The sequence below is a fragment of the Zingiber officinale genome, chromosome 5A, assembly GCF_018446385.1.
Source record: "Zingiber officinale cultivar Zhangliang chromosome 5A, Zo_v1.1, whole genome shotgun sequence".
In the NCBI taxonomy this organism is placed as follows: Eukaryota; Viridiplantae; Streptophyta; class Magnoliopsida; order Zingiberales; family Zingiberaceae; genus Zingiber; species Zingiber officinale.
The window spans coordinates 3,201,479-3,213,307 of NC_055994.1; positions in this window are offsets into that span (position 1 = coordinate 3,201,479).

Consider the following 11,829-nt stretch of genomic DNA (forward strand, 5'->3'; position numbering starts at 1 on the left):
TCCAGGCACCCCGACCAAGGCTATAAATATAACCTTGGTCCAGAAGCTTTTCATCAATTCAGAACAACTCATTGTAACAACACCTGTACGCTCTCTCTAGTTTAGCTTCTCTAGTTGTGCGCTTCACTGCTGCAAAAGGCTTCTCCGCCAGAAGGAGATAATAGTACGACATCTTCCTTGGATTAACAACCTCCCAGGTTGTAACCAAGTCAACTCCCTGTGAGCCTTTACTTTCTGTTTTCTGTTTATTTTATTATTCTGCAAGTGTTCTGTTGAAAGTTCGAGAAGAGTCTTTGTTTATTTTTTTAAGGCTATTAAACCCCCCCTTCTAGCCGGCCCAACGGTCCTACAAGTGGTATCAGAGCCGAGGCACTTCAGGAGGACTAACCGCCGAATGAAGCAACGCGATGGTCGGACCAAGTATCCACCCGTCGAAATACGAAGGGGACTTCGCTACCTGGAAAAAACTGATACAGGTATTTCTTACAACAGATATTGAATTATTTTTAACAATGAAACTTGGCTTTGAAGCTCCAGAGGACAAGGAAATAAATAAATGGACAAAAAAGGAGCAGGCCGACTTCGTGGCGAACGGCAAAGCAGAGTACCATCTGCTAAGCGTTCTTCCGCCTCAAGAAGTCAACAGGATCGGTAAATACAACTCCACAAAGGAACTTTGGGAAAAGTTCCTCGAGCTGCACGAAGGGATGTCCGAAGCCAAGCTCGCCAAAAGAGATCTGCTTCGCAATCAGCTCACCAGCCTATGACTTGGGGAAGACGAGTCAGTCGCACATCTGCACTCGAGAATAAAAGAAATTATCACCAGACTTTCGAATCTTGGAGAAAAGGTAAGTAACCGAGATTCGCTCAAGTACACTTTAAATTCCTTTCCTAGAAATACCAAATGGGCATCATTAGTAGATGCATTTTACATTTCTAAAGATTTAGAAAAGATTTCATTAGAAGAATTCTTTTCAACATTTGAAGTGCATGAGTCAAGATATGCAGGAATGAAGGAGCCCAAGAACAACGTCGCCCTCAAAGATTCGAGAGACGAACCTGAGTCGGAATCCTCTCTCGACAACGAGGAAATGGTAATGATGGTAAGAAGATTCAAGAAACTTTGTAAATCTAGATCTACTAACCATCCACAGGAGAAGAAGAAAAGGACGATCCGCTGCTACCACTGTGACGAAGAAGGGCACGTCAAGGACAACTGCCCCAAGCTGAAGAACAAAGATAAGGAGAAGGGTAAGAAGCCTATCCAAAAACAAAAGGCCCTGAAGGCGACGTGGGACGATACATCGTCCGAATCGAAAGTCGAAGCATTCTCTGGACTCGCACTGATGGCGAGTCATCAAGATGACGATTGCGATTCAAGCTCTTCCGAAATGAGCATCGAGAGCATCGATGAATGGGGAGACACGTCGGAAGAAAGCAGCAGCTCAGGGGGAGAAACGGACAACGAGATCGACAAGGTAAGTCGGATACGATCTCTTCCTCCCAATAAAATGTTTAAGTTCGTTAAACTTTTAACAAAAGATTGCTGCAAATTAGAAAGTGAAAATAAAAATTTTAAAGTAATTCTAGCTAAGTCTTGTCCCTTAGAAGAATTAGATAAATTAAAACTAGCAAATGAAAAATTGAAACTTGAAAATGATGATTTGAAAATTAAAGTAGATAACTTGAAAAATTATGCATGTTCATCTAAAACTAATTTTAAAATATTTAATAATTTAAATTGGTACTTTAAATATCACCCGGGATAAATTAAGAACATTTCAAGAAAATATGTCCCTAAAATTTTTTTGGTTAATCTAGTAGGCTGGGAACCTATATTGGGTTCCGAAGTCATGCTTAAATTAATTTTAAAATTAAAATGAGCGCTTTAAGTGAGAAAATTAAACAAAGAATTTCTTTATGAGGCTTTGTCAAGCAAGTGGTTGTTGCTCCAATAAACAAGAAGGCCTAGTACCTCGCCACGACCTGGAAGCCAAAATATTGAAATAAATGTTTAAGTAACTTACAAATAAAGCATTAATGCAAGAATTAATTAATGCTTTAAAAAGGTTATTCAAAACATTTTTTTTTCAATTTAGAAATTTACTTACTTAAAAAAAATTTTAAGTTGACTAAGTCATTTTTTTTTACTTGGAAAATTTTTTTTCTTAAAAATTCTCAAATGATTAAGTTAGAAAATTTTCTTTCAAAAAAAATCTTTACTTAGAAATTTTTTATGTTTTTCTTAAGTTAAAAGATTTTATAAAATTAGAAATTTATGCTCAAATTACTTAGAAATTTTTTTAAAAAATTGCCTAAGTCAGATTTTCAAAACTTTACTTAGAATTGTTTTTAACTAAGAATTTCTTTTAAATATTTTTTCAAATTTACTAAATTTTTAACCCTTAGATTGTTTCTCTTGGAACCTCATTTTTTGGTGATCAAAGGGGGAGAAGGGAAAATATAAGTGTAGGGGGAGGTAGATAGATTTAATTAATTTTTTTCCATCTTTTTGTACTGAGGTAGATAGAGTTAATTTTTTTTTATCTTTTCGTACTTAAATTGCAAATTAAGTTAATTTACTTAATTTTATTTAATGTCTATTTTAACCCTAGCTTAACTTGGGTTGATCACACCAAAAAGGGGGAGATTGTTGGAACCCCAAGGTTGTTTTGGTGTGATCAACAAGTTAAGTTAGGTCCTGTGTTGTTTTAACCTTGTGTCTAAGTGTGCATGAGCTTAGGAGCGCAGGTACTCGAGCGGAAGACGCAGCTAGCAAGAAGGACGACACATGGTCCGTCCGAGGGACGAGGTGCTGCTGAAGAGTACCCCGGTGGATGAGAAGGAAGCGTGCGGTGGTTCCGAGGGACGAAAGCTGGAGCGGAAGATTGCTCGGGGAGCAAGAGACGCAGCAAGCGAGAAGGTCGGCACGGGGTGCGACCGAGGGACGAAGACTGCAGATGAGTATGCTGGTGGACGAGAAGGAAACACGCGGCGATTCCGAGGGACGAGAAGCCGGAGCGGAAGGCTGCTCGAGAAGACCGGAGGTTGGGTTCGGGTGAGCCCTTTTCCAGATGGCAGAGATCACCCAAGCGAGCGGATCCGGAGCGGAAGAACCGGACCGAGGTGAGACTGAACTTGAGAAGAGGTCCCGGACGAACAAGTCAACGTCTGTTGACTTTGGGATCCGGGGCGCCCGGACCCTGATTTTGACCAGGATCACGATTTACGCAATCTGAACGTTGGGGGATAAAGTTTTATCCCCCCAGGGCGCTAGGAACCCTTCCAGGCGCCCCGACTAAGGCTATAAATATAGCCTTGGTCCAGAAGCTTTTCATTAATTCAGAACAACTCATTGTAACAACACTTGTACGCTCTCTCTAGTTTAGCTTCTCTAGTTGTGCGCTTCACTGCTGCAAAAGGCTTCTCCGCCAGAAGGAGATAATAGTACGATATCTTCCTTGGATTAACAACCTCCCCAGTTGTAACCAAGTCAACTCCCTGTGAGCCTTTACTTTCTGTTTTTTGTTTATTTTATTATTCTGCAAGTGTTCTGTTGAAAGTTCGAGAAGGGTCTTTGTTTATTTTTTTAGGGCTATTCAACTCCCCCCTTCTAGCCGGCCCAACGGTCCTACACGAAGGAGCCCAAGAACAACGTCGCCCTCAAAGCATCGAGAGACAAACCTAAGTCGGAGTCTTCTCTCGATGACGAGGAAATGGTAATGATGGTAAGACGATTCAAGAATCTTTGTAAGTCTAGAAAAACTAACCATCCGCAGGGTAGAAAGAAAAAGACCATCCGCTACTACCACTGCGACAAAGAAGGGCACGTCAAGGACAACTGCCCCAAGCTAAAGAACAAGGGCAAAGATAAAGGTAAGAAGCATGTTAAAAAACGCAAGGCATTAAAAGCAACGTGGGACGATACGTCGTCCGAATCGGAAGTCGAAGCCTTCTCCGGACTTGCACTAATGGCAAGTCATCAAGACGACGACTGCGAGTCAAGCTCTTCCGAAATGAGGATCGAAAGCATCAATGAAGGGGGAGCCACGTCGGAAGAAAGCAGTAATTAAGGGGGAGACACGGACAACGAGATCGACAAGGTAAGTTAGGTACGATCTCTTCCTCCCGATAAACTCTTTAAGTTTGTTAAATTGTTAACTGAAGACTGTTGTAAATTAAAAAAAGAAATTAAGAATTTAAAATTAATATTAGCTAAATCTTATCCTATAGAAGAATTTGACAAGATTAAATTAGAAAATAAAAATTAAAAGTAAAAAATGATAATTTGAAAAACCATGCATGCTCATCTAATACCAATGTTAGAAAATTTAACAATTTGAATTGGTATTTTAGATATCATAAGGGACAAATTAGGAATATTGCAAAAAGACATATCCCTAAGAAATTTTTAGTTAATCTAGTTGGATGGAACCTATATTGGGTTCCTAAGTCTTGCTTAATCTAAATTTTAATCGGATTTAGCGCTTTCAGCGAGAGAATTAAACAGTGAGTTTCTTTATGAGGCTTTGTCTAAGGAAGTGGTTATTGCTCCAATAACCAAGAAGGCCTAGTGCCTCGCTACGACCTGGAAGCCAAAATATTGAAATAAAATACTTAATTAACTTTCTGATAAAGTATTAAGGTTGAAATTTAATATTGTTTTAAAAAGTCTTTTAAACATTTTTTTACTTAGAAATTTTTTTCCGTAAAACTTTTACTTAGAAAAAAAATAATAAGTTAAAAAGTTCTTCTGAAATTAGAAATTTCTGCTTAAATTTTTACTTAGAAAAATTTTTCAAAAATATTTTTACAAAATTTCCTAAGTCAGAATTTTTTTTACTTAAAGTTGTACTTAGAAAATTTTCTTACTTAAAGTTTTAGTTAGAAATCTTTTAACTTAAAACATTTTTCGTTGAAAGTTATTGTAAAAATTTTTTCAAAGTTACAAATTTTTTCCCTTAGAGTTTTTCTTTGAACCCCATTTTTTATGTGATCAAAGGGGGAGAAGGAAAAGTATAAGTCTAGGGGGAGGTAGATAACCAAAATTTAAATTTTCTATCTTTTTATACTTTATTACAAAATTAGTTAGTTTATTTTATGTCTATTTATCCTAGCTTAACTTGGGTTGCTCACATCGAAAAGGAGGAGTTTGTTGGAACCCCAAGGTTATTTTGGTGTAATCAACAAGTTAAGTTAGGTCCTGTTGGTTTTTAACCTTGTGTCTAAGTGTGCAGGAGCTTAGGAGCACAGGGAGTCGAGCAGAAGACGCAGCTAACATGAAGGACGGCACGTTGTGCGTCCGAGGGACGAGGCGCAGCGGAAGAGTACACCGACGGACGAGAAGGAAGCGTGCAGTGGTTCTAAGGGATGAGAAGCCGGAGCGGAAGACTGCTCAGGGAGCAAGAGACGCAGCTAGCGAGAAGGTCGGCACAGGGTGCGACCAAGGGACGAAGACTGCGGATGAGTACGCTGGCGGACGAGAAGGAAGCACGCGATGATTTTGAGGGACGAGAAGCCAGAGCGGAAGCCTGCTCAAGAAGACCGGAAGTTAGGTTCGGATGAACCCTATTTTGGATGACAGAGATCACCCAAGCGAGCAGAAGACTCAGTCTGAGGTCAACGGAGCCGGAGCAGAAGACCCGGGCTGAAAAAGTCAATGGAGTTGACTTTCCCAGTCGGGGCACCCGAAACTGTCCGGGGCGCTCAGAACTGTCCGGGGTGCCCGGACCGAAAATATATACAGATCTCGGTCAAACCGAGATCTATGCATTGGGGATAAAGTTTTATCCCCTCAGGGCGCCTAGAACCCTTCGGGGTGCCCCAACCAAGGCTATAAATGCAGCCTTGGTCCAGAAGCTTCAAAACAACTTAAGAATTGTAATTCCAACACTTGTATGCTTCTTTTAGAGTTTAGCTTCTTTCTTTTTGCGTTTTCATTGCTGTAAGAGGCTTCTCCGCCTGAAGGAGATATTCTAATGTGTTTCATTCCTTTGATTAACAACCTCCCCGGTTGTAACCAAGTAAACATCTTATGCCTCTACTTTCTGTTTTAATTTACTACTTTTATATTTTGCAAGTGTTAGTTTAAGAAAAGTCGAGAAGGGTTTCTTGTTATTATTTTTGCAAGCTATTCAACCCCCCTTCTAGACGATCGCCGCGGTCCAACACTTTCCATATGACGAAAGTGATATATGTGGGCCCCTTGATTAAGTACGATTACTAAAATGCATGACCATGCTCAAATAAGTTAATATGAGATATTGAGCTCATTTGATTAAGTGAATCTACTTGGAGATCAAGAAACACAAAGATTGATAAAAGGATAACACGGTCTATGTCTCATGGATCAATCTAGATATCAAGGATAGAATGACCAATTTATACAAGATAATAGACATAGAAAGATTAGGTCAGATCTCGACATTCTCGTTATTTGGGTATCAATGATGCATTGCTAAATGTCACTCATTGTTTATGTATCTAAAATGTTATTTTAGAGATATTGCCAACGTTACAAGAACATATTGGGTCACACACAAAGAACATATTAATTTGAAGATGAGTTTATTTTAGTTTGACTAAAATATGATGGATCCTAAGATTATAGGGTTAAGTCTAATCTGAATTTGACTCATTAAGTAAGACTCAAATAAATTGAGATTAGACTCATTGGATTAATGGGTTAGACTCATTGGGTTATTGGGTTAATGTTTTATTCGATTAATGGTTAATCCAATATATTAATATCCAACCCATTAAAGATAAATAATGGTGATTAATGGAGATTAATGAGCATTGATGGTTTTTAGTTGTGGTAGCTTCCGCGCCAGCAAGATACGGTGAAGCCAAAGCAATATGGAAGAAGACCAAAAGGATTTTCTTTGGTATTTCATGGATGAATACCAAAAATTGAAGTAATCTTTTGGTGAAGTAACCTTTAGGTGAAGTAACATTTTGGTGAAGTAACCTTTTTTTTATGATTGTCATCCTTTTAGTTTTTGGCTCTTCTTCATCTTCTTCTCTTGGCCAAAAAACAACCTGGTGTAGTTGCTAACATGACAAAGGTTGTTCTTCTCCGAAGACTGAGTTCATAAGATGAATAAAGAACGTGACAACTCGATCAAACTTTGTATACTGTATTTTCATGGATTTGGAGGGATTAGTTTTTTCGCTGCATATATTTATTATTTTTCGTAAAAATATCCCTTCGGTGGTATCAGAGTCGTTTGCGAATGCGTATACATCGTTTTAGTTTTATTTTATATGTGATATAGATGAAGAACATGTGATTATTATGTCATAGATCTATCATGAATGATGTATATCATGGTGCATGGTTATGACCCCTTACCATGTGATTGGATTATGTGTGTATGCATGTTGTAATTCATAATACAATCAGCTAGTCATGTCTTTCATCTTTATACTTCCAGTTGTAAAAAAATTAGACTACCCTAGAATGTAACTCAAGGTTTCTTTAAATTTATAATGTACAATTAAGAATAGTACTAGTCTACTGGACGACGATAGAAAGGGATGGGGCTAACAACATATGACAACCAAGGAAGCACTTGGAGAAGATGCAATTCCCTAGGTTGACCTTTCGATCCTTTCATTAGCTTGAGAAGATCATAGTTGATGGGGCATAACCATGTCACGTTTCTTATTATACATACATGTTGATGTATGTCATGCTTGTATGTGATGCATGTTTAATTAGTAGTTTTTTCATAATTAAGTCAATTTAACATATCTACCAAAGTTTGGTACTCACTACTACCTTGATCAATTGTAGACATATTTGCCAAAGTAAAGTGACTCAATTTATCTTGGTAGAGTGCGACAAGATAATTGTGATGTCCGACTATTGAACTTTGGGTGTGACTTAAATAAGTTACCTTAATTGGATTGAGAACTTAGAGGCATATCTCATATGTTGGGAAAACGAACAAATAGTCTTGTTTACCTAATTATCCAAGAGTTGCATACGATGTAATTGGTAAACGTTGTCTATCTAAATTACACAAGTCTTGGGTGATTAGCCAAAGCTAACTCAAGATGAGATATAATATGGATCTTGTCCCACTTCAATATTATTGCTACTGTGTCTAGAGCTAGTAGTGTGCGTAAACTCTAGTTGCCCACATCCATGACTTGCTCCTACCAAGTTTTACAATTTTAGTGAAAGAATTATTTAATTAAAGGCCTAATTAAATAATTTAAATATGATACTTATTTCTACATTTCTTATTATAGATCACTATGTCATCAAATATATCTAATACTCTCTCTCTCTGCTATTTGTTCTCGATAAGGACAAACTCAATGGAGCTAATTTTCTAGACTAGTACAGAAAATTGAGAATTATTCTCAAATAAGAAAGAAAACTATATGTCCTAGAGCAATTTATTCCTGGACCACCTGCCACTACTGCTACTCATGCTGATAAGGATACTAATAAAAAGCATCAAGATGATGCACTAGATGTGTCATGCCTTATGCTTGCCACCATGAACTCTGAACTTCAGAAGCAACATGAGAACATGGATGTTGATGATATGGTTGAACATGTTAGACAACTATATCAAGGGAAGGCAAGACATGAGAGATTTATGATATCTAAAGCTTTATTTCAATACAAGATGCAAGAAGGAAGTCTCATAGGAAGTCATGTACTTAAAATGATTGGGTACATTGAGAATCTTAAAAGATTGGGTTTTCCATTGGGCCAAAATTGGACATTGACCTTGTTCTATAATCGTTGCCAAAAGGCTATGGTGAATTTGTCATAAACTGTAACATAAATGAAATTGACAAGTTGTTGCCTGAGATATTAGGCATGTTGAGAACTGCTGAATTCAATCTTAAAAAGACTAAAAAGGGGGAGATTGTCCTCTAGGAAAGAGAGAGAATGAAGGAAACCCTCATTTATGATTTGGCATGAAGAAGAAGTTAAGGTTATGGGATTAGCCTAACTTAATGGTATTGTCAAATATCAAAAAGGGAGAGATTGTTGGTGCAATATCTCCTAGGTCAAGGTTGACCATGTTGACTATACTTGAGTTGGCTCAAGCTTGAGTCTGGATGTTTAGGTTTCGATGTTTGATAATATATGGAGATTATAGGTGCAATCGTTCGATTAAGGAGATTGTTGGTGCAATTCCCCTCTGTCAAGGGATGACTAATCTGATGTGAAGAAGAGTCAAGTAAGTCAAAGTCTCGGTGAGTGAAGTCGGGCAGTGGGAAATCCTGGTGAGTGAAGCCATGTGAAAGCACTAGTGAGTGAAGTTAGGTGAAAGTCTTGGTGAGTGAAGTCAGGTGACAGCCCTAGTGAGTGAAGCTAGGCAGTTGGAAAATCCTGATGAGTGAAGCCAGGTGAAAGCCCTAGTGAGTGAAACTAGGAAGAAGGAAATCCTAGTGAGTGAAGTTAAGTAAAAGCTCTAGTGAGTGAAGCTAGGCAGTCGAAAAATCCTGCTGAGTTAAGCCAGGTGAAAGCCTTAGTGAGTGAAGCTAGGCAATTGTGAACGTCCTGCTGAGTGAAACCAGGCACATGGAAATCTAGGTGGGTCAAAGTTGACCGGACACCTGATGTTGGGAAGTCCAAGTAGGTCAAAGGAGCGACCGGATACTTGGCACAGGGAAATCCAGATGGGTCAAGGGTGATCGGACATCTGGTGGAAGGAAGTCCAAGTGGGTCATGGAGGACCAGAAACTCGGCACGAGATGGTAAGTCCAAGTGGGTCAAGGCTGACCGGTCACTTGGCACAAAGAGAAAAATCTAAGTGGGTCGAAGGATTGACTAGACACTTGGTGAAGAAGCCCCAGTAGATCAAGATTGACCAGATGCTAGGCATGAGAAGTTCCAACAAGTCACGGATGATCGGATGTTGGATTTGGGAACGTTGAACTTGAGTTAAGCAAGTTAAGGGTGGTCAATCGATCGGTTGATCGATTGAACCATAGCACAATTGATCAGCCAATTGATTGGGAGTGTGCTGCGAGTGGAGGCTGGCCCAATCGATCGATCGATAGATTGGGAAGCATTATCACGAGCACAGAAGGGTTCCCAATCGATCAGCCGATCAATTGGGTACTACCAATCGATCAGGCAATCGATTGGGGGCTGGATTTCTTACGCGGACGCGAGAAAGCTGAATCGACCGATCTATCGATTCAGGTATTTCCAACGAGAGCACAGAGGCGCTCTGAATCGATCGTCAATCGATTCAAGTCTCTCCAATCGATTGAGATATGACCGTTCCGCATGTAGCGAGCTTTGGACGACTGGGATAGCATGGATCTCACGTGGCAATCAATTGAGAGCAAGCCCAATCGACTGGGAGCCCTAGAGGCACAGAGTATAAAGCGGTGGCGAGCTTTCTTCTCAGTAGCACCTCACTCCAGCCTTCTTCTAACGCACGTGATTCTCCTCACTACTCACCGCCAGTTCTTGGAAGCTCTTGGAGACAAGTGTTATTGCACTTCCAAGGTTCGAGAGGTGATCTACATCAACAAGGTCAAGCAAGAAGAGGTTTCTACTTTGTATTCTTGTATTTTCTTCTTGCATGCGTTGTATCTTGTTACGTGAGTGTTGTATGAGGTTTCTCCACCTCTGGTAGTTATCGAGAAGGAGTAATTTTCATAGTGGAAAGCGCGTCGTGTGTGGATCTTTGGATTAGTCATCTCTTCTTGAAGTGGATACCAAGTAAATCCTTGTGTTAGCATTATGAGTTTTGTTTCAAGTTTATTCCGCTACAAATCATCATCACGAAGCAAGCAAACGAAGCGCGATAAGCTATTCACTCCCCTAGCTACAAATCGACCCTAACACATCTACATAAGTCTATGTTTACATTTGTATATGACATCTAACTAAAGTCTGATACAACCACGCATAAGCCATATCAGAGAGTTTACCCAAGTTCTACGCCATTAAGTAAGGAAGTAACTCTAGAAAGTCTGGTTAAAGGGATACCCTAAAGCCCCCTGATTATACAATCGCTAGAGCTATCTGATTTACTTCTTAATGGTAGATTAATGATATTAAGTAGAATAGATAACCTAGAAAGTCCAGTTAAAGAGATACCCTTTGTCACTAAGGGCTCCCCAGTCATATAATTACTAGATTACATAAGTCACTTCCTAATATGGAAAAACTCACAAACTTTAATAAGATATCCTTGTAGGGAATTGCCCTCCGTTTCAAGGACGATACCCTAGAGAGTAAGGGATATTCTCTATCATAGCGTCCTCGATTAAATAAACCAAAGTATCCCCTCTACATAGTGACCAAAACTCTACATCTAAATGTATTGACCTCACACACATTTCGTCAAACAAATACAAGGCCCAACACATAAGAACAAGTCTATAGAATATATCATTGCATAATAAAATATTCAAATACATAGTTCATACATCACATCATATCGTATCACATCACTGTAGGGATCTTATGCATAAAATAATATATAACGTAGCGGAAAAAGGTAATAATACATAATGCAATGGAAAAATGATCCCTCCAGAGATCCATATAAATATGATATACTCATTCTTGTAACTCTATCACATAGTTGGGTTACCTTTGTTGCATGAATGGTACTCCTGATAGCAACTTTGATTTAGATGCAGATCTCACCACGATCAAAATGTTCACGCCTCTTTAGTATCCACATGAACACATTCTCCGTCCATCTCACGAACTCACCACTTAGAGAAGAAACAACCTTTGTTGTGTTAGCAACAACTCAAGAGAGTTTTGACCAAGGGAAGAAAAAGAGGAAGAAGAAGAAGATGTAATAATCATCACTGAAATGCAATGCC